The sequence below is a fragment of the Colobus angolensis genome, unplaced genomic scaffold (genome assembly GCF_000951035.1).
Source record: "Colobus angolensis palliatus isolate OR3802 unplaced genomic scaffold, Cang.pa_1.0 Scaffold104, whole genome shotgun sequence".
NCBI classification, from domain to species: Eukaryota; Metazoa; Chordata; class Mammalia; order Primates; family Cercopithecidae; genus Colobus; species Colobus angolensis.
The window spans coordinates 3,849,155-3,871,847 of NW_012111364.1; the positions used below are offsets into that span (position 1 = coordinate 3,849,155).

Consider the following 22,693-nt stretch of genomic DNA (forward strand, 5'->3'; position numbering starts at 1 on the left):
AGAGCACAGGCTCTGGAACTAGCTGTCCTGAGTTTAGTTTCCTGTTCTGCGAGTTCTAGCAATGCTGTGGCAAGTTACTTTGCACTTCAATTTCATCATCTCTAAAATGGGAGTACTGTGTGATAGGATTGCTATGAAGGTTAAATGAGTTAATACAAATAAAGTTCTTGAAATAGTTCTTGCCAGCTAGTAAAATCCTCAGTAAAGGTACATTACAGTTATTCACACATAAACACACTTACACATCTACCCACAGGTACTTCAGCCAAAATGGAACGCATGTCAACATCCAGTTTCCTTTCATTTAAACAAAATCCTATTAATAGATTACGAACATTCTTTCAGGTAAGTATGTATGGATTTACCTCATTAAAAATAATGACTTTGCATTCCATTGTATTAAGTAATATACATTTTCCTTATTTTGATACTTTTAGTTGCTTTACATGCATAAATTCAAATAATATATTAATAACTTTCCACACATATCTTTCTTTGTATACACATGTTACTATTTCTGTAAGATAGGTTTCTAAAAGTAGAATTTCTAGGCCAAATGATTTACACTTTTTTGTGTGTTTTTTTTTGTTTTGTTTTGTTTTTTGATACGGAGTCTTGCTCTGTCACCCAGACAGGGGCGCAGTGGCACCATCTCAGCTTACTTCAAGCTCCGCCTCCCAGGTTCACGCCATTCTCCTGCCTCAGTCTCCTGAGTAGCTGGGACTACAGGCACCCGCCACCATGCCCGGCTAATTTTTTGTATTTTTAGTAGAGACGGATTTTCTCTGTGTTAGCCAGGATGGTCTGGATCTCCTGACCTCGTGATCTGCCCGCCTTGGCCTCCCAAAGTATTGGGATTACAGGCGTGAGCCACCTCGCCTGGCCTTGCCTGGCTAATTTTTTGTACTTTTATTAGAGACGGGGTTTTGCCGGTTTTACACTTTTTTTTTTTTATAAAAGGTTTAAGGATATCACCAAATGATATTTTCTAAGTCAGTGGACAAAAATGACCATTTCCCTTATCTTAGTACTAAATTCTAACAATTTTTCATTAAAAAATTCATTTCCAGTCTAATGCATGAAAATTATATCTCATTTTCTTAAAGTTTTATTTCTGTGGTTATTAGTGAAATTTAACATTTTTCTATATATTTGTTACTATTTTTATTCCGGAAATTTCTTATTATATTATTTGAACATATATCTACTGAACTCATATTTTATGTTAGTTTGTGTGTTAAATATACTAATTTTTCCTCTTAGATGGGTTGCAAATATACCATTTATTTTCATTCTTTGTTTTCTTATTAGGAAACTTTTCCTAAGGTGATGTTAAATAACATTCTCATATACTCTATTGCAATAATTTCAAAACTTTGTATTTTTTCCTTAGATCTTTACTTCATCTGAAATACATATTTGTGTTATAACATAATTTAAAGATATAATTTTAATCTAAATTTATAACATTTCTTAACAAGATTTCTTAGATCATGTATATGTACTGATTTGAAAGATATTTATCAAATGTGAAATTTTTGTTTCTTAATCTATTTAATCTAGTAACTTATGTATTCATTTGTCTGTAGAATGCATTTTTATATCACACTAATCATTTGTTTCCCTTTAATCTCTAGTATGGCAGATCTTCACTATTGTTTTCCAAAACTGTCTTATCAATGCTTACATATTTTTACACATAAAATTAAAAATCAATTGAACATTGTGTTTTAGCACTAATTTAATGTACGCTTCTGGGAACATTGTGTAATCTTAGCATTTGATCATATCTTGGCTTATAGTGGTCAATAATATTTCAGAATCTTTTAAAGTTCTTATTTCTAGACTTTTCGTAAGTAAATATAAGACATTTTTGTTACAATATTCTCAGCAAGTAAATGTCAATAAATTTGAAATTCAAGGTGAAATGAATATAGTTCTAGAAAATGTAAAATGCCAAAATCAATGCAGTAAGAAATATAAAATCTTAAATACATGTTAAATTAACAACATTGTTTTAAAAGCAATAACTTCCCTCCTGTAAAATACAAGGCCCAAAAAGTTTTACATGTGAATCACCTTTATTTACTATTGTACACTAGTTAATGTAGAAAACAGAATTAAAGAAAAGCTGCTAAAATCATTTTGATGAGACTCTTATAACTACACAACCCAATATAAGTATTCAAGAAAATATAATTATGGTTCAATTTCATTTATCAATATCAAGGCCAATATCATAAATAAAATTATCTCCAACCACGTAAAAAATGTGTTTTGTTTAAAGCAAAACCAGTAAGATTATCCTACTGGAGTAAAAAGTAATAAAGTTCCTCTTTTTCAATATTCTTAGAAGGTTACATAGAAGGGAACTTTATAAATCTAATGATATAATAATAAATTGCATTAATAACATTAAATAAAAAAACTTTAGAAGGATTTCATCTATGGTTGGCAAAAATGATAGGAAAAAACATTAAGAAATTCACTATCTCACTACTGTTCAAGAGGGTACAGAAGTCTTTGACAATGTAAAGTCCAGAAAAAGACATACAAGATATTAATTAAGAATTGCTAGGAAAAATAAAAAGCCAATATTTGTAGATGATAATCATGTAAATAAAAGGTCTAAGAAAATGTACTGACAAATGAAGAGACCTCACAAGAAACTATAGTGATTATCAAATGATTAGAATAATGTAAAATGAAATGTAATAATGTAAAATGTAAAAAATGCAATAGAAATTCAAAAGAATCAAAATCTGCAAAATTGAATATCTTTATGAGCTCAGAGTAGACAGGACTTTCTTAAATCCCAAAACAGCATGAAGTACAAAGGGAAGAATGGATAACTTTGACTATATCAAACTAAAGATGTAACTTCAAAATAAGACAACAAAGATGAAGTTAAATGTTGGCTGATAGACTGTGTAAAAATAAAAATATTTTCTATTAAATAATTATATCAGGAATATACATATAAACAAAAAGAACCCAGCAAGAAGAAATTCAATAAATCTTATAGAACAATAATTTTGAATATTGATACATGAGCTAGAAAGAAATTATTTAGGCACATAGTGAGGGTAAGAGAGTCCTCAGTGAGGTTTCTTTTTAATAAAAAGCAGCTTCAGGCCGGCTGTGATGGCTCACGCTTGTAATTCCACCACTTTGGGAGGTCAAGGCAGGCGGATCACCTGAGGACAGGAGTTCAAGACCAACCTGACCAGCATGGTGGAACCCCGTCTCTACTGAAAATAAAAAAATTAGCCAGGCATGTGGTGCATGCCTGTAATCCCAGCTGCTCGGGAGACTGAGGCATGAGAATCGCTTGGGAGTCAGAGGTTGCAGTGAGCTGAGATCATGCCTCTGCCCTCCAGCTTGGGCGACAGAGCAAGACTCCCTCTCAAACAAACAATAACATAAAAGCGGCCCCCAAATCATTTCTTTTCTAACAAAAAGCAACCTGAAAAATCATGCTGCAAGCATAGATAAACAAGCTAAAAGCCTGCATAGGTAAATGCCAGCAGCTGTGCCAATAGGAAAGGAATACCTGGAAGCCAGGTATATTCAACATGGAGGTTCCCTCTTCCCTTTACTTTGCCACCACGTGTGCAGTAAAAAAGCAGGCAACATGGCACCAGCCAGGTAGAGACCCTATCTGCATAATAAAAGATTAGGGTGGGTTGGCCAGCTTCTTCCTGTACTATGCAAACCGCACACCTGGTCTAACCAATCTCTCGGGCCCTATGTAAATTAGACATCACTTCCTCAAGCTCTTCTATAAAACCCCCGTGCATTTCACCTCTGTACTGGAAGACCCACTCGGGCGCCCTTCGCTCCCAAGAGAGCTATTATTTTCTCTTTCTTTCGCCTATTAAACCTGCTCTCTTAAATGCGTCTGTTTCTGCGTCCTCGATTCCCTTGGCGTGAGACAATGAACCGCAGGTATTTATCCCAGATGATGTCGATTTATCCCAGATGATGTGAATGGCCAGTAAAGCATGAAGGGTACTCAGTGCTTGAGTCCTCACTATTAATTGGAGGAAATGACATAGCCAATATTTGAGTGTTTACAATGGCCAGGCATTATTCTAAATTCTTTTAAAATATAACTGTTCTGATACTTATAGCAACTTTATGAACTATGTATTATTATTATCTCATTTTACAGATTAGGAGACAGGAATAGAAAAGCTACGTAAGTATTCTACATACCTAGAATATGAATCTTAGTAAGGTTGCTTTGAGCCCATGTACCTAACCACTGTAGGATATGATGAGGTTTCTCTTCAAATAGCCTGATCAACCCTTTATTCTTTAATTCACAGTACCCCTCTCTACCTTTCTCTTTTTTTCCTCTTTCCTTCCTTTCTGCCGTTGTTACATGCCCAGGCACGCCACGGTACTGGGCATTATCAGTACCAGTTCACAATCCTTTCCTTACTGGGAGAGAAGACTAGTTCTCTAGCTCATTACAGACACCCCTTCCCCCTTTCCTCTCTCTTTTACATGCCCACCTTATCTAAAGAAAGTTCAAATGTTTAGCCAACCGTGGTTAGTTTACATTGTGCAGCCCAACTCCAGCCAATGGAGAAAGGGTACAGGGGCAGGGTTTGCATCATGAATAAAGGCTCTCATGCCCCTTTGTCCTGGCGTGCTCTCATGGTGACTGGCCAAGGAGAAGCACTCCTCTGTGCGGAAGTAAAATTGCTTTGCTGAAAATCCTTCGTTTGAGTGTTCAATTTCCTTAGGATTTTGAGCATGATTCCCAACACCACTACAACCACTATGATTCTACTTCTGTTACACTGTTTTATAGCTATCAGTTTGTTAAAAAATTAGAAAGATTAAAAAGTTATATAACACCAAAGGCTGGTGAGGATGTGGGGAAATAAGAAACCTCGTACAATATTGAGAGAGGGAGCTCTAACATGACATAGCCATTTGGAGAGCAGTCTGGCAGTATTTAGTGAAAACTGTAAACACATACTTTGTATTCCCAAATTCCACCTTGTATCTGTACTCTAGACATGCTCTTCACAGATACACAAGAAGACATGTACAGTGATGCCTGCCAGATCATATTGTGTGTACAAATAAGTTGAAGGCAACCTAGGAGATCAGATATACGTAAATGTATGAGTAACGTGGTATATCGACATGTATGAGAGAAATAACATACAGTGTAAGAGGCAATGAACAGCATGGAAGGAATAGCAGCATAGACAAATTTCAAAAAACTAAAGTTGAATAAAGTAGTAAGAAACAGAATGCAATACTACTTATACAATTTAGAGCACACCAATATTAATAAAAACAAATTTTATGGAAGCGTGTGTTTGCAAATGGCCATGAACTACATGGAATGTGGTTTGGAAGAGTGTTCATTGTTTGCATGTAAGTGGATGCCTGGTGAAGATGGGAAGGGGGTGAAGGACACAATAATGAATGGGAACAATCTTGAAATGATATATAAAAGAAGGGAGGTACACTGTTAAAATAAAAGCCAGTCATGAACTAAGGAGTAATGCCAATTCAATTCTGTGGAATTGAAATCCAAGATCCCAAAGCAAAACAAAGTAAAACTTGCAACATCAATTTCAACATCGATTTTTGTATCTATATTTTAGTGACAGATTTTAAAAAATATTAGTATATCAATATATAAAATTTAGACCTGATATAATAAAAATACTTAGGAATTTAAAGAAATCTTGGGAGCCTGAAGAAAAATACAAAGAAGTATTAGAGATTAATGTAGTGGTTCTAAGTCCACTTTGTCCTGTGTATACTTTTAGCTTATATGACACAAAGAAAAGTCTTCAGCTCAGGAAGTGTTTCACATGAACTGTAAAGCCTCGGTTATTAATTTACTATTTTATTGCCATTTGGTTTAACAACATATAAAAAAATACTTGTTCTTAAGACCTGAAATTCTGCAGCCTTACAAACTTTACAAATCATTTGAACATCACAAAAAAAGTTCAAATGATTGTTAAGGCTAATATGTTCTATATTGCATTATTTTGACCTTTCTTTTTATCTAATTGCAAATCTTATAATGACCCACTGAGCATATTTACCTTTTGAATCAAGGAAGCAGCAAGAAGGAAACAACTGGGTAAGTACTTAAAGTAAAAGAAGGCAGAAAAACGAAGGAAAATGTTTCCCTCCCAGCTATATTCTTTCCAGTTGTCTTAATTACTATCCTGATACATTTATGGCCTTTATTAAGTGGTTGCAATATTTAGTTTTGCGAACAATAGCAATGAAAAATTGTAGTGTATTAATATATTCCTTAAAATAAGAGGTAAAAAAAGTTTCTTCTCATCTCATGATATAGTGAAATATTTGTGAATAAAATGATACAATGTCTGGGATTTACTTTGAAATATTCCAGGAAGAAAGTTGAGGGGGGATAGAAGAGACTCTATTGTCAAAGTGATTGATGATAGTTGTTGATATTAAGTGACGAGCATATAGAGGTTCACTATTCTCTTAGATCAATTTTTGCTTATGTTTAAAACTCCATTATAAAGAGTTTCTCTTAATAAAAGACTAAACTTAGGTTTTGTGTAGTTTTAAAAATCATTTAGCTATAATCGCCTTCTGAAATATTTATGAAATGAATAAAGCTCTTAGCATTGTATGGTTGGATATATTTGTCAGAATTTAAGGTGCCAGTCCAACTGGGCCCACCATATTCAGGGCTGACATTTGTATTCCTTTTCCAAAACAACCGGCAGATGTGAGTTGCTTTTCCTTATGTGAGGTAATCATTGGCAACTTTTCTTCCTCTCCAAGTTTGTGTCGGGCAGATCTTGTCTACAGATGTTGCTTTTTCTCTCATCAAGCAATTGCACAATTAAACTGTCAAGCAGTAAGTATCTAATATAGTCAAATGACTGTGAAGGAGAAAAATAAATTATAAAATACAGCACAGAGAACAATTGTCTAAAGGAGATTAATGAGCAAAACTGGACCATCTTATTGAAATGTTTAAACTCATTATTATGTACTTTTAGGGAGAGTTTTCTACATTAAAACACTATTTGAAAATTGGTAACATTTATTGCCACATTTATTATGAAAGTTCATGATAACTTCAACATTTTGAATGGTGAATACTAAAATCTGAAAGACAATGTCCCGTAGACTGAGAATAAATAACTCTGAAGGCCTATGTCATTCAGACTTTATATCTTGAGGATGTAACTTTTTGGCTCCTTTGTCCTGTCTTTTTTTAGAGAAGGGGAACTTCTTCAAAACATCTTCAGGATGTTAATTTTCCTTTGTGTCATTTGGCTGACCCAAGCAGATTTTCTACTTAGCCTTCAACTTTCTCTTTTGGGACTATGAGATTGAAAGTGAATATTTTCTGCAGAAGGCTCTCTGCTCGTCTGTTAAGAGCAGTTTAAAAGTCTCATAAATGAAATTGAAATTTTTAAATATTTAAAGTCCTATCTCAATGAAAGGAAAACTGTTGAAAATTTGAATATTTTAACTTGTATTTCAATTAGTGAAAAAAATGGAATGTTTCTCTATAGTCAGTAAAAATATGGTGATTATCTTTGCTTTAAGTTTTCTCTTCTATCTTAGAAAACATAGAAAAAGGATTCTTTAACTCCAAGAAAAAATACCACTTTTCACTTTGTGCAATAAATTTTGTAGAAAAATGAATATGTCAAATTCTTAGTAGTTTAGGAGCTATGATTTAGCAGAGTAGTTTTCCAGTGATAAAATCAGAGATGAAAAGACACTTAAAACCTGTTTCTTGCCATTAACATGCTTAAACTCTGGAGACACTGCATATAGTGGTTAGGAATCTGGACTTCGCAACTTAAAAAATAAAAACTACCTGGGTTTGATTTCCAGATGCTCCATTTATAAACTGTGTGCAGTTAGGCAAATTAGTAACTTCCTCTACCTCCCCATCTGTGAAATGGTGATGATGAATCCATATTAAACACATATATAGGAAACATATGTGCCTTGTCATAAAGATTCAGTTGGACGGTGCATACAATGCACAAAACTAGAACACATAAAATATGCTCAATAAGAAGTAGTTATTATTTGCTCTGGGACAGCATTCACATTTAATTTAAAATATATAGCAATGAATATGTTTGATACAGTAATTGTTTTGAAAACAAGTTTTAGAAAATTATTTGCTTTATAGAAAAAGGCAAAAGTGCTGCATTTAACTACATAGCAGAAGGATTCTGAAAGTTATCCTGAAATCAATTTAAATATACTTAGTTTTTTAAAACCTTTCCTTTGAGTTTTAACATGCATCTGGTTTGAATTAGCTTTGGAAAACACTGCTGTTTTTTTCCTAAATAAGGGCTTGATAATCTCCACATAACACTGACAATAATATCATTTAATTTTTTAGATAGTCACTTTTTCAAAACTTACTCAAAATTTTCACTTGCTCAAAAATTTTACAAAAGGAAATACAAGCAGCAGTTTATACCTCTGTCTTTACCAATTGCTAATGTAATTATTTGACCAAAGAGTGGAACAGGTTCATCTTTCGTTCACTATTTTTGTATAGCTTTATGCAAGTGCAGGCCATTTTTCCTCATTGCTTTAAATTCTTAATTATTAATATTCTCAGCAAGCATAGAATTAAATCAATTTTATTGTGTCTCCAATGGAAAGCTTTTTCTGTCAATCAAATATCAGTATTTTCTCCAAAAGCTGCATTTCTTTTTCTTTTTTCTTTCTTTCTTTCTTTTTTTTTTTTTTGAGACGGAGTCTTGCTCTGTCACCCAGGCTGGAGTGCAGTGGCCTCATCTGGCTCACTGCAACTTCCGTCTCCCAGGTTCTACTGATTATCCTGCCTCAGCCTCCTGAGTAGTTGGGATTACAGGCACCTGCCACCACGCCCGGCTAAGTTTTGTATTTTTAATAGAGACGGGGTTTCACCAGGCTGGTCTCGAAATCTTGACGTCGTGATCGGCCCGCCTCGGCCTCCCAAAGTGCTGAGATTAGGTGTGAGTCACCGCGCCCCGCTCAAAAGCTGCATTTCTTGTCTAACAGAATCTTAGTATTTTAAATTCATGGATCTTCCATTTTACTCCATAGAAGTATTGATTTAGAGATCAAACTCAGAATTCAGCGACCTGAATTAGAGAGCAAAAGGAGCCCAAGCCTTGAAAAAGGCAACAAGAACCCTCAAAATGCTCATGCGTGACTCAGAGGAAAGAATAAGATCCTTGAGATGTTAAAGAGTTTGACGACCCTAACCAGGCTCTGTGGTCTGGTTTTGCTTTCAAGCTGATCCCAGTGGAGAGTTTAAGAGGTGCAGGTTCTGGAGACCAACTGTATGAAGTAAATTCCAACTCTATGGCCAACTGTGTGACTTGAGCAAATTCGTTTTACAAAGGGAGAATACTGATCTCTAGCTCAAAGGATGATTCTGAGGATTTAATCAATTTGTTATAAAGTGTGGAGGATAGTACCACAAGGTAAAGACACAGTAAATACTAGCTATATTTTGAGACGGAGTCTCACTCTGTCTCCCAGGCTGGAGTGTGGCGCAATCTCAGCTGGTTGCAAGCTCGGCCTCCCAGGTTCATGCCATTGTCCTGCCACACCCTCCCGAGTAACTGGGACTACAGGTGTCCGCCACCACGCCCAGCTAATTTTTTGTATTTTTTAGTAGAGAAGGGGTTTCACCGTGTTAGCCAGGATGGTCTCAATCTCCTGAGGTTAGCCTCCCAAGGTGCTGGAATTACAGGCGTGAGCCACGGCGCCCGGCCAGCTATTATTTTGTAAACACATATACAGATTAAAGCAAGTGTGTGTATGTGCACACGTGCACACATGTATGCAAGCCTGTGTATGTATACATATATATATTTACGCATAGGCCTGTATGAATATACATATGTGTAAGTATGCATACATACATATGCACCAAAATAGTGTGCCTTTTGGTTTTCTCTTAAACTTTTTACTTCTCAGGGACCACATTTTCAGCTAAGTATGCATAGATTTATCTCATTTTAAAAAATTACTGTCTTCTATTACATTGTATAGATGTACCATTATCACATTGGCATACCTTTAGTTTTTCTTTCCAGGATTTTTGCTTTACAAATAATACTTAAACGTACAGGTTTCTATATATTACCTGCATATGAGTATCATTTTTTCTGAAGAATAGATTCCTGGAAGTGAAAGTGATGGGTCAAATTATATTTATATTTTAAATTTTAATAGATTCTCCCAAAGTATTCCCCAAGTATATCATACTACTTTATACTCCTAAAAACTGTGTATAAGACTTCATTTTTTCAGACTTCAGCCAGATAATGCTATCAGATTAGTTATTGAAAATCCAGTGGGTACAAATCGTATTGCATTTGGCTTTAATTTGCATTTTATTGCTGATAGTGAAGTTGAGCATATTTATATTTTTGGCTGTTTACAGGTATTTTGTGACTTTTATGTTCATAGTATTTATATGTTGGTCTATTGTGTCTTATTTCTTTAATCATTGTGTATGTTAGAAATATTAACTCCTTATCTCATATATGTTTTACAAATATTTTCTCCTAATTTGTTGGTTGTATCTGGACTTTTTTCCTCTTTAAGTTGGCCTTTCCACACTGAGCTTAAAATATTCTCCCATAGTGTCTTCTCATACTTTTATAGCTTTATTTTTTCCCTTTGGATATTTAATCTACATATACTTATGTGTATGATGGTTGCAAACATATAGTTTTGTTTTCATCCACATGGGTGCTTGATTTTTTCATAGTTAAATAAGTACAAAATCTGAGCTAGAAATTGAGAAATGAATAGGACCTTACAAGTTCCTTAGTCCACGGTTCCATTTCACTATTCAGATGACTAATTCCCACCAAAAGAAAACCCCAGAGTTTAAGGCAATTTGATTCGAATGTTAAAGTTTGCTGGCTCGTCTGAAATTGTGTCATTTGGTCAGATCATCTCTTGTCATTGACGTTTCATCACTTGCCATGCTGCATGGGTCTGCATTAATCAATTTGGCTTGTACTGTTTTCACATTTAGCTTCCCCTTCTGGATATCTTTGGCCTTCCCTAAAATTATATCCCTTTACATCATTATTTCAAATGGATAGTAATGATTATTGTTGCATCTTTTCTGTAAGATAATTTTTTTTCAAAATTCTGAGAGTTTCTGCAACTTTTGGTTTGGTTCAGCTCTCTTCTGAAAATAACAAAGCTTAATATTCCATTAATAAATGGCTACCAGAGAGGAAGATACTCATTTTTGTAGGCCAGGCTCAGGTAGGAAATATATACGCAATTTGATTTTTAAAATGTATATATATCAGAACATCTGGGCAAAAATTCTAAAGGGATAAGCCATGGTACAAGTTTTTATTTTTTATTTTTTATTTTTTTTTTAGGCAAGGTCTCACTCTCTTGCCCAGACTGGAGTGCAGTGGTGTGATCACAGCCCAGTGTGGCCTTGACTTCCGGGGCTCAGGTGATCCTCCTAACTCGCCTCCTGAGTACCTGGGACTACAGGCAAGTGTCACCACACCTGGCTAATTTTGTATTTTTAGTAGAGACGGGGTTTTCCCATGTTTCCCAGGCTGGTTTCAAACTTCTGGACTCAAGTGATCTGCCCACCTCAGCCTTCCAAAGTGCTGGGATGACAGACGTTGAGCCACTGCACCTGGCCACAAGTTTGTTTTTAAGAGGAATTGTTTTAATTTTTGTTAGCATTATTTATTAGCATTTATTGTTGTTTCAGTTTTAGTTGCTGAAGTAACAATATTGGTTGAAGAAAATTTAGAAAATAAAAGGGTAAAGAAAAATTATGGGCTGGGCACGGTGGCTCACGCCTGTAATCCCAGCACTTTGGGAGGCCGAGGCAGGCGGATCACGAGGTCAGGAGATCGAGACCATCCTGTCTAACACGGTGAAACCCCGTCTCTGCTAAAAATACAAAAAATTAGCAGAGCAGGTGGCAAGTGACTGTAGTCCCAGCTACTCGGGAGGCTGAGGCAGGAGAATGGTGTGAACCCGGGAGGCGGAGATTGCAGTGAGCCGAGACCAAGCCACTGCATACCAGCCTGGGCGATAGAGTGAGATTCGGTCTCAAAAAAAATAAAAAAGAAAGAAAGAAAAAGAAAAGAAAAATTATTTGCTGACATAATCACTTTATTTTCATCTATATCTTTTTTAGTTTTATATATACATATGCATTTTTTGAATAAAATTAGTGTCATAATGAACACATTTATTTTTTTAAATTTACTTTTATGACTTAAAAGAGCAATTGGAAATTATGTATTTGGCAATAAAACCTGAGAAGACTGATGGCAGTTCAACTTACAATTTGCTCTCGCCCTTTGAAGAGGATGTATCTCTTTCACATGATTTCACTTTGTAAAACCTTTTTCAATTCTTAACATTTATGTTTTCTTCCTCACTTCTTGAGAAAACTAGTGTCAAATTGCTAGAAAAAAAATCACGACTTTGGAAAGAAAACAGAATGTTTTCCTTCAACAGGAATCTGGGGTGAAATGAATAAATTACGTAAGTTCAAGTTATTGAGCAATTTTCCCCTGTGAGTGGACAAGTATTTGAAAGAAAGAAAGAATACTACATCAGTGCAGCATGTGGATCTAAGAAACTATCATGTACCATTATAGAATGTTTACCTTGCATTCGAAAAGATAATTCAAAGCTACTATAGCAATAACTAAAGGTAAAGACATGGTTTGAAAACAATGTTTAGATAGGAAAAAAAGAATATTAATTATCTAAACCTTCAAATAAAGCAGAGAGAAAAAGAACCACAACACAGACAAAGAACAAAACATGAAATAAGAGAAAATAAAGATAATATCACTGAAAGGAAATGGAAAACAGAGAGGTAATTTCCACAACTGAAAGTTATTTTTCAAAAAGATCGGTGAGCCAGACTTGCATTTGAACAGATTGATGATTAGTAAGAATGTATATGTAAACAAAGCACAGAATGAAGTATTAGTACATGAAATAACGAAAGATATAAAAGACATCATGAAATATCAAGTTGTGAGTAGTATAATAATTTGATAATACATTAGAAAACCAAACTAAATGGGCAAATGATTTAAAAATGTAAAGTGACAAAATTAGTAAAAGATTTAAAAAACTTGAATAGACTAATAGCCACTAAATATATTGAATTACTAATTGAAAATGTTTTTATCTTAGGAAGTACCAGAAAAAGAAAAGTCTACAGGCAATTCTTACTACATGTTCATCCAACAATATAAAACCCTATTTTATACAGGTTTAATCAAAAATAGGAAAAGAGAAAAAAGGTCAAACTATTGTTATGAGGCCACCTTTACTGCCCTTGGCCACATTTCCTCAAGAAGACTTTTGCCTTTCAAAACCATTAAGCAAGGAGCTTTGTCTACTTCCGTTCTATTTCAATTTCTATTTCCTTTTCAATTTGAAAAGCCTTCAGAATTGTATTTTTTATAATGAGAATAAGAATTAGTTCCCTCTCTTTTCCATCTATCAAATAAGAGCAATTTATAAGTCAAACCTACAAAATAGTACTGAGAGAACAAAAGTGCTGAATTTTATTCCACTACAAAATTTTTAATATTAGCACTTCTCTCCCTTAGTAAGGTTTTAACTATTGATGACAGTTTTAGTCAGAAAACATTTTAAAATAAATTCTTGCTGTTCATTCTGGAAAATAGAAAAATCATTTATCTGTTGTAAAGAAACAGTCAAAAAACCTTTGTTCATATCATGAATTTTTTTTAGAGAGAGGATCTCCCTCTGTCACCCAAGATGGAGTGCAATGGTGCGATCAGGACTCACTGCAACCTTGAAACCCCTGGGTTCAAGCTATCCAGCCTCAGCCTTCCCAGTAGCTGGGACTACAGGTGTGTACCACTACACCTGGCTAATTTTTAAAGTTTTTTTGTAGAGAAGGAGTCTTGCTATGTTGCCCAGGGTGGTCTTGATCTCCTGCCCTCAAGTGACCCTCCTTCCTTGGCCTCCAGAAGTGCTGAGATTATAGGTGTGAGCTACTGCACCTGGCCTGAATCCTTAATATTACTTTGTTTTTGTTTTTGTTTTTTTGAGACGGAGTCTTGCTCTGTTGCCCAGGTTGGAGTGCAGTGGTGCGATCTGGGCTCACTGCAACCTCTGCCTGCCAGGTTCAAGCAGTTCTCCTGCCTCAGCCTCCAGAGTAACTGGGACTACAGGGGCGTGCCACCATACCCGTCTAATGTTTTGGTATTTTTAAGTAGAGACAGGGTTTCATCATGCTGGCCAGGTTGGTCTTGAACTCCTGACCTCGTGATCCACCCATCTCAGCTTCCCAAAGTGCTGGGATTACGGGCATGAGCCACTGTGCCCCAACTTTAATATTAATTTGTGTAGCAAATGTTTAAATCTAATAGATGTGGGTTGGAAGAGTTGACGGTGAAGTAATCTCGGCACATAGCATAGTGCTTACTAGCTCAGGCTTTGTAGTTAATGAGCCTGGATTTTATATCTGGGTCTTCTTTACAAGCTGTGTAGTCTTTGGCAAGTTATGTAAACTCTCTTAACCTCCCCATCTCTAAAATGGTAATATTATTTTAGAGAGTTTTTGTGAGAATTAAATTAGGTGATGAATATATATAAGTTAAGAATAGCTGTCTCACAATAATCTTCAATACATCTTAGTTATTATCTGTGCTATGATGGTTATTGTTAGAAGAGTTCAATTATAATGTAAAGAATCATTAGCTAAAAGTTTAAGCAACATAATATACCTGATTGACAAAAATGTCTTCAAAATAACTTTTTGAAAGACACATGTATTTTGCTAAATGAAATAAAGCTGTAGAAAGATTCTACAGGTATTTACTATCATCTAATGTCCTGGGATCCAATGAAAAAGACTAAAATTTGTTGTTGAAAATATTTTTAAAAATCACCAAAAACTTAGAGATAAGGCCAATGAAGTACAGCATGACCTTTCAACATGGACCTGGGGAACTGGTTAATAAGTCCATCCAATTAATATCAAATTATTTAGAGCTACACTGTCCGATATGGTAGCCATTGACCATATGTGGTTATTGAGCACTTGAAATGTGGCTAGTCAAAAGTAGATGTGGTGTTCAAGGGCAAAATTTTGGAGTACAAATACAATTTCCATTTTAAAAGCAATGAACAAAGAATCTCAGTAGAAAATAGGAATGTAAAATACCTCATGATTTGTTATATTACATATTAAAATGAGGTTCTTTTTTTTTTTTTTTTTTTCTTCTAGATGGGGGTCTTGCTCTGTCACGCAGGCTGGAGTGCAGTGGCGAGATCTCGGCTCACCGCACCTCTGCCTCCCAAGTTCAAGCGATGTTTCTGTCTCAGCTTCCAGGGTAGCTGGGACTATAGGCACCTGCCACCATGACTGGCTAATTTCTGTATTTTTAGTAGAGTTGGAGTTTCACCATCTTGGCCAGGCTGGTCTTGAACCCCTGACCTCAGGTTATCCACCCGCCTCAGCCTCCCAAAGTGCTGGGATTACAGGCGTGCGCCACTGCGCCTGGCTGAGAATATTCTTGATATGTTGAGTTACATAATTTTTTTGTTAAAATTATTTTCACTTTTTAATGTACCTATAGAGAATTTCAAATCACATAGTGGCTTAAATTATACTTCCATTTGATGGTGCTGGTTTAAAGGAATGCAGCTCTGTATGTCTCACTGTTTACCATTAACTAAGTTCCTGACTGTAAAATTACATGTTATGTGGTAGATTTCATTCCGGTAGGAATGCAAATGATTTCTCTCTGGTAGAGAGGATAATTCCATCGGTTATGATTTTATTGTCTTGAAAGATAAGCAGCTTTGTAAATAACCTAGGAAGCCCATAAAAACATTTTTTAAACAAGGGTACAAATACCCAGAACTTCAAAATGGCCCTTTATCCACCTTTCTTATTTTCTTGATTCCCTCATTAAAGAATTATAAATCTTTGCTATGTGTTCAGGTTAGTGATTTAATAGATGTTAGTTAGTTAGTTTGTTTGTTTTGAGACAGAGTCTCACTCTGTTGTGCAGGCTGGAATGCAGTGGCATGATCTCGGCTCACTGCAACCTGTATCTCCCAGGTTCAAGCAGTTGTCTTCCTCAGCCTCCTGAGTAAGCTGGGTTTAGAGGCGCAGGCCACCACGCCCAGCTGATTTTTGTACTTTTAAGTAGAGTCGGGTTTCATCATGTTAACCAGGCTGGTGTTGAATTCTTGACCTCAAGTGATCTGCCTGTCTTGGCCTCCCAAAATGTTGAGATTACAGGCATGAGCCACCGTGCCCGGCTTAACAGATATTTTAGAAGGCTTAAAAGATTTCATTTTCAAAAAATAATATACATGAAAGTTATAGTCTTACTTTCCAAAAATTATACTTTGATGCAGGTAAGTCCTTATTATATTACAAACACATAATAACATTAAATTAGCTTGGCTTTTACTGCCATTCTGTTAACTAACAGCATGATATTTTCCTTAAATCAAGCTATGACATAATCTAATATTGTTCTGAAAGTCACTTTTCAATCCAGAATTCACAAACAGTATACAAAGATAAACATAACCAAAAGTTTACAGATTGCTGTTATCTATTGTTTAGAAGGATGTGAGCATAGATATTATAGTTTTATGTTAATGTAGGCTATTTATTTCATGCTGCTTTGAGCAGCTAATCATTAATGTTCTCAGCAAGCCTGAAAGTTAAGCTGATGTTTGTCTGGCTCTGATGAAAAGGCATAGACTTACCAATAATTTAAGTGAAAGTATTTCCTTAAAAGTTTCATTTTTTACCTCATGGGGTGGTATTTCCACTTCAAGTGCAATGAACAAGAATCTTAAACTTTTAACATTCCTGACAGATGCAAAACAGTGGAAGTGCATATGACTCCACGGATGTATTAATTTGTAAATAAAAGTTAGTTCTTACCTAGCAATCAAACTTAGTTCTCTTCAACTGCTAGTGGATGACTTTGATTTTTGTGGGCTCCCCAGAGTGGGAATCAATGACTAAGTCATCTATACTTTATACAGCTCTCAGACTATTTGAGTGAAGTCATTCATTGAAAACTATTTATGAGCATATACGGTACATCAGCTACTCTCCTTGGCACTGGGACACAACAGCGAACACACGACAAAATCCTTTCCTTCATGAGGTTTCTCTATTAGTTGGAGAAGCCCAGTGATTGGAGAAGGGCAGTTGGAGATGAGCACAGAGAAATAACCAGGACTACATAATGAAGGGCATTAGAAGAACTTTGGCTTAAGATGTAAAGACATTGGAGGGTTCTAAGCAGAAGAATAATATGATAAAAATTGCATTTAAAAAGTCAGACAGACAACTCTGCTGTTGTGATGAGGATAGACTGAGGTGGGTGTCACCTCCAGGAGACCTGTAGATCATAGGCTATTGTAATAATTAAAGCAAAAACTGACAGGGTTTGGACCGACGTATTTACTAGAGGCAGCAGAAACTTGTTGGGCTCATGATATAACAGCTTATAGGCTGTGAGATAAAAAAATGATAAAAAAGGATGTCTCCATTTTATTTTTATTTTTTGCCTTAGCAAGTGTAAGAATGGAATTGCTATTAACTGAGATAAACAAGACTGTGCAGGGATTGGCAAATAATATCAGTGTTAAATTTTGGATCTAGTGAGTTTGAGAGAATGTCTAATAAGAGATCATGGGGAGATGTCAAGTAAATTATCCCAGGTAAGCAACTAAGAGTCTGGAGTTCGGAAGATATTTCAGTACTGGGTATATATATATTAGGAAGTCTTGGGTGTGAACATCTGATTGGTGACATTTAAACCAATAGGAATGAATGACATTAGGAGGCCGAGATGGGAGAATCAAAGCCAGGAGTTTACAATGGGCCACTGTGTCACTGTACTCCAGCCTGGGCAAGAAAGACCCTGTCTCTAAAAACAAAAACAAAAAACAAAACAAAACCAAACAAAAAGATGAGATTACCAAGAGAGTGTATATAGATAGGAAAGAGATCAGGCCTAGGAGTAAGTCCTGGGGCATTTCAGCCTTTCTTTTCACATAACCTGAGTAAATTCAGGTATCTGATTTATTTAATCCAGTTTTGCTGCATTTGTTTTTCTAAAGAGCACATTTCTTTTCATGAATTACACATTAAAATTCCAGGGAACTTAAATTATGCAAAATATCCTTTGGGAAATGATTTAATTTCATTGCCTCATCTTTCCACTTAATGTTGCTTATGTAAACAGAGCTATTAAATACTTACTTGCCTTTATTTCAGTAGTTTTCATAGTGAAATTGGAAAGGTGATAGGATAATCCATTCGATAAAACTGGCAATAGCATTAAATCCTACCCTCCCCTTTTATTAATTTTAAAGTATAATCATCAAATCTTGATCAAAAACAAAGAAGTTTCAAGTCATTTGTTTTATTTCCCTCAAAATGTTTAAACAAAAATTTAGAAAAGTATTTTAACATGTTAAAAGAGAGACCTTTTCTTCTAGTTGGAACTATAAGTTCTCCAAGCCTGATGATCTTTAAGAAGGACATTTAGTATTTCTGTCACTTGGAGATCTTCTCTCTTTTGATATAGTTGAGTGTCTCAGAGAAGCTTCTTAAAGTGTATTAGAAAAAACTGAAAAAATGAAGATTCAAATATTGCTATCAATATGCCATAAACATACTAAGTAAATGTTGATTGTTTCAGCCTATGCCACCTTGTATATGTGAACACAAAGCTCATACATATACTCTTTTTTTTTTTTTTCAGAAATAAACACTATCACTAACCATCTGACATCCTATGATTCCTGAAATAAAATCTGTTTCTAGGAACAATTTAAACCATAGAAGAACTTCACTGTGTCATGAATTAAACTTGCCTTTTTTTTTGTCTCTGGATGACATCTCCTGGGAAAGTGCCCCATTTATATTTGAATGACTTCAACTGTGGTTGCTACCTTGTTCCGTATTTTTTAAAGTAAAAATATTTGATTTGTAAGTATTACTTTTCCACACAGCGTAACAGTCATCCTTTAGTAGAATATATCCAGAGAATTCTTATTTCTCTGAATGATACTAACAGATAAAATTTGCAATCTTTGGCCTTAGAGAAACGTGGTGGTCAGAATTAGTAAGCTTTATTGTTGTTTATTTGTCTTACATTAGTTTTACCTGAGACTACAGCATCTCTTTAACTTTGAACATTAACAGAAAGCACAACATTATCAGCATTTCCACTCATAGTTGCAAGATCTAACTTCCACAGACTAAATCAAAAGCCTGATGATTGGATTCTGATCCATGCGGTAACAAGGGAATTTCAAATTATGCAACTTTCCTTTATTTTAGCACTTTCTCAAGCCTCTGAGAGAGTGCAGATTTCCGTAGAATCCAGGAAGGTGCCAGAACTCATTGATGTTCTCACTGGGAAATGCACGGGAGATGAACATTCAGGCCAGAGTTCAGGAAGCCCTATGCTGTTTTGGTCCGTCAGCTATCTAAACGAACAAAAGAGAAACGTGTGAGCAGAATTCACTGAATCAGCTTCTATAAAGGGTGAGACTTACCTGATAGGTCACTCCTGGGACCAGAAACTTGGCTGCAAATGCTAGATGTCATTTGCTTAATCCTCTTATTCACTACTGAAATAACTAAAGCCAAGCTTATAAAGGCATGATAACAAAAAAGAATGGTTGAACATGACTAGAACTATGATGTGGAAGTAGAACTATACTCTGTTGGCCAAATGGTCGAATTTATTTTTCGTACTTATCAGAAAGCATGCACATGCAACTGAGGGCAACAGTACAAGGTGTTTTGGAGTGCCATCTTGAATCAGTGATGTTAAAATTAAGTTCCCAGTGAAGACTTTAGTTTCCCAGCTTATAAAATTATAACAACAATAATAATTGTCTCCAGTAATAATAATAATAATACCTGACTAAACATTGCATGGTCTGAAGACAATTGAGTGAGGTTATACCTATGAAAATGATTGCACATTACTGAGTTTGATTTATAAATGCCAATTAAATGCTGCAAAAATTAAGGACTTCTAAATACATCCTGCTTACACAATTCAACTTTTCCTTCTCTATTAGCACCAGTAGGGTAGAATAGTGCAGGGAAGCATTAAAATGAGGCTTCTCACTTAGGTGAGGGGAGGTAGGAGCGCCTTTAGAGAAGTATTACAAGTTTTTCAAGGATGTGGAAATGGGATGTGTTTCCTGTTGTCTTGAAATGGGAGAAAAGCCTCAAAGTTAACACTAAGAGACAGGTTGGTTCCTTCAAACCAAAGGAAGTCAACTTCCTGATTTCTTACACATGGACAAGAGTTTTCCTTTATATAAACTCCTCTGTTCCATTGAAACCAACCCAATAATCCCATAGACTGTTCTTTTTGATGCACGTAGAAATTGACCTTTCTGGTCTTAAAGCTTGAAGCTTACATTTGTTTTATCTGAGTTCCTTCCTCAGGAAGGGACCTTGAGGCCTCTTAAAAAGGTTTCCAAGAACTGAAACTCACCAGATCATGACATCCTAACAATGAGAAGTCTGGAGCCCTCATTCATCATGATTGCATCCTTGCCCCTCCCTAGTTCCTGTTTTCTTACATATTGTTACATTTCTTTCTACAGAAGAATGTTATATAAACCCATAGGTTTAGTTGGTCAAAGAGATGGATTTGAGCCTGAGCTCCCATCTCCTTCACAGCAGCACCTGATTAAAGCCTTCTTCCTTGGCAGTACTCATTGTCTCAGTGATTGGCTTTCTGTGTGGTGAGCAGCAGGACCTAGACTAAACCCCTTGGTGTTTTGGTAACACCATCAAGAAACTGCTAGAAGTTCTATCCCTATGGGGCTTTTTAAAAGGTAAATAGGCCAGACCACCTATTCTCGCCCTCTCTTCAGTCCAAATTGAGGAATTAAACAATCAAACATCTGAAGGCTTTTTTTTTTTTTTTGAGACAGAGTCTCACTCTGTTGCCCAGGCTGGAGTGCAATGGTGAGATCTCTGCTCGCTGCAAGCTCCGCCTCCAGGGTTCAAGCCATTCTCCTGCCTCAGCCTCCTGAGTGGCTGGGACTACAGGCACCCACCACCATGCCTGGCTAATTTTTTGTATTTTTAATAGAGACAGGGTTTCACTGTATTAGCCAGGATGGTCTTGACCTACTGATCTCGTGATCTGCCTGCCTTGGCCTCCCAAAGTGATGGGATTACAGGTGTGAGCCACTGGGCCCGACCCTGAAGGCTTTGCTTTTTAAAGGAGGCATCATTACCCTTGAGGGAAAGCCCTGAGGAATACTCATTTCTGATTTCTGTCAGAAAGGAAAAAATAAGGTAATCCCTGCAAAGCTAATTCATGAATGCTCAGGATTATCATTTATAAAGATTAAGGGTGCATATGAGTGAAGGAAACCAGCAGGCTTGCTCTGGATGAATGCTTGCTGAGCTACAGAACCGCAACAGCCACCTATGGAGCTCTTTAGTACAAGATGTTCTGGGAGCTCCTGGTAGAGGAGTGGTTTTAAGGATGTGCATTTGCTTATAGAGCATCCTGTCTACTTCTTATCTAGAGATGCAAAAATAGGTGGCTCACAATGTGAGGGAAAGGAGAAAGGGAAACGGGGGTCTTCTGTATTCACGCCATTTGGTGAGCTCTATGGAGGGTTCTGTAAACACATTGAATTAATAAAATGGATGAGCTCCAGCCATCTTGTGAGTAATCCCACCGATGATAAGATGCCTCTTATCAGACCTGTAAGAGGTAGTGGGCTGAGGTAGGGACTTAGAGCAAATTACTGGATGTTGGTTCAAAGAGCAAATTACTGGATGTTGGTTCTCAGAGGACTGTGCCAAATGAGGCCTCTGTCTAGCACAGAGAGTAATGCGCAAAAATGTCCTCCACAAGCTAGTCACTATTTGGACATCAGCCACACAGAGGATGTCATGGCTGATTACAGTAGTCTCTGTTACCTGGGCTTTTTGCCCCTGTTTCTTCCATTTCTCCTCTAGACACCAACACCTTGGAGATAAAAGGCAGACCAAGAAGCAATGGAATGTGATTGAGACAGGTGCAGAAAGAGAGAAACAAGAGACAACATTCTCTTCCCCAGATCCTGGAGCAACAGGGCAGGCTTTTGTTGAAAACAGCAAAGAAATTTTGAATTGGATGTGAGATTAGAATGTTAATCTAGAATGAATGAGGCTTTCTTTCCTTCTTTTTGAAATTTAAAACAATTACAAAGAATCTCCCAATTAAAAAAATTATTAAAGTTTTACATATATATATAATAGTGCATAGATATTAAATAAATATTTCTATGGAGTATCACAAAGTGAATGCATCTATGTAACTAACATCAAGGTCAGAAAATACTACATTTCCAGGACCCAGAAGGTTATTGTACTCCTTCCCTTCAAACCAAAGGAAGTCAACATCCTGATTTCTTACACATGGACAAGAGTTTTCCTTTATATAAATGGAATAATAATACAGTATGTACAAATATGTGTGTATATATATACATTGTACATATATATAGCATCTGGCTTTTAAAAAACTCCTAGATGTGTTTGTGAAACTCATCCCCATTACTTGTACGTACCAACATTTTGTTCATTTTCTTTGCTGTATAATCTATTGTATAAATA

General features: G+C 35.9%; 1 pseudogene across 1 annotated transcript in view; it reads left to right on the plus strand.

Annotated features, from left to right (window-relative positions):
* The first annotated feature begins 270 nt into the window (after positions 1 to 270).
* The window catches only part of LOC105512834, a 68,789-nt pseudogene continuing 46,366 nt past the window's right edge, over positions 271 to 22,693 (plus strand). Inside the window, exon 1 of the transcript XR_001001920.1 lies at positions 271 to 345. The product of XR_001001920.1 is annotated as a cTAGE family member 8-like (transcript). The remainder of the gene's footprint in view (positions 346 to 22,693) is intronic.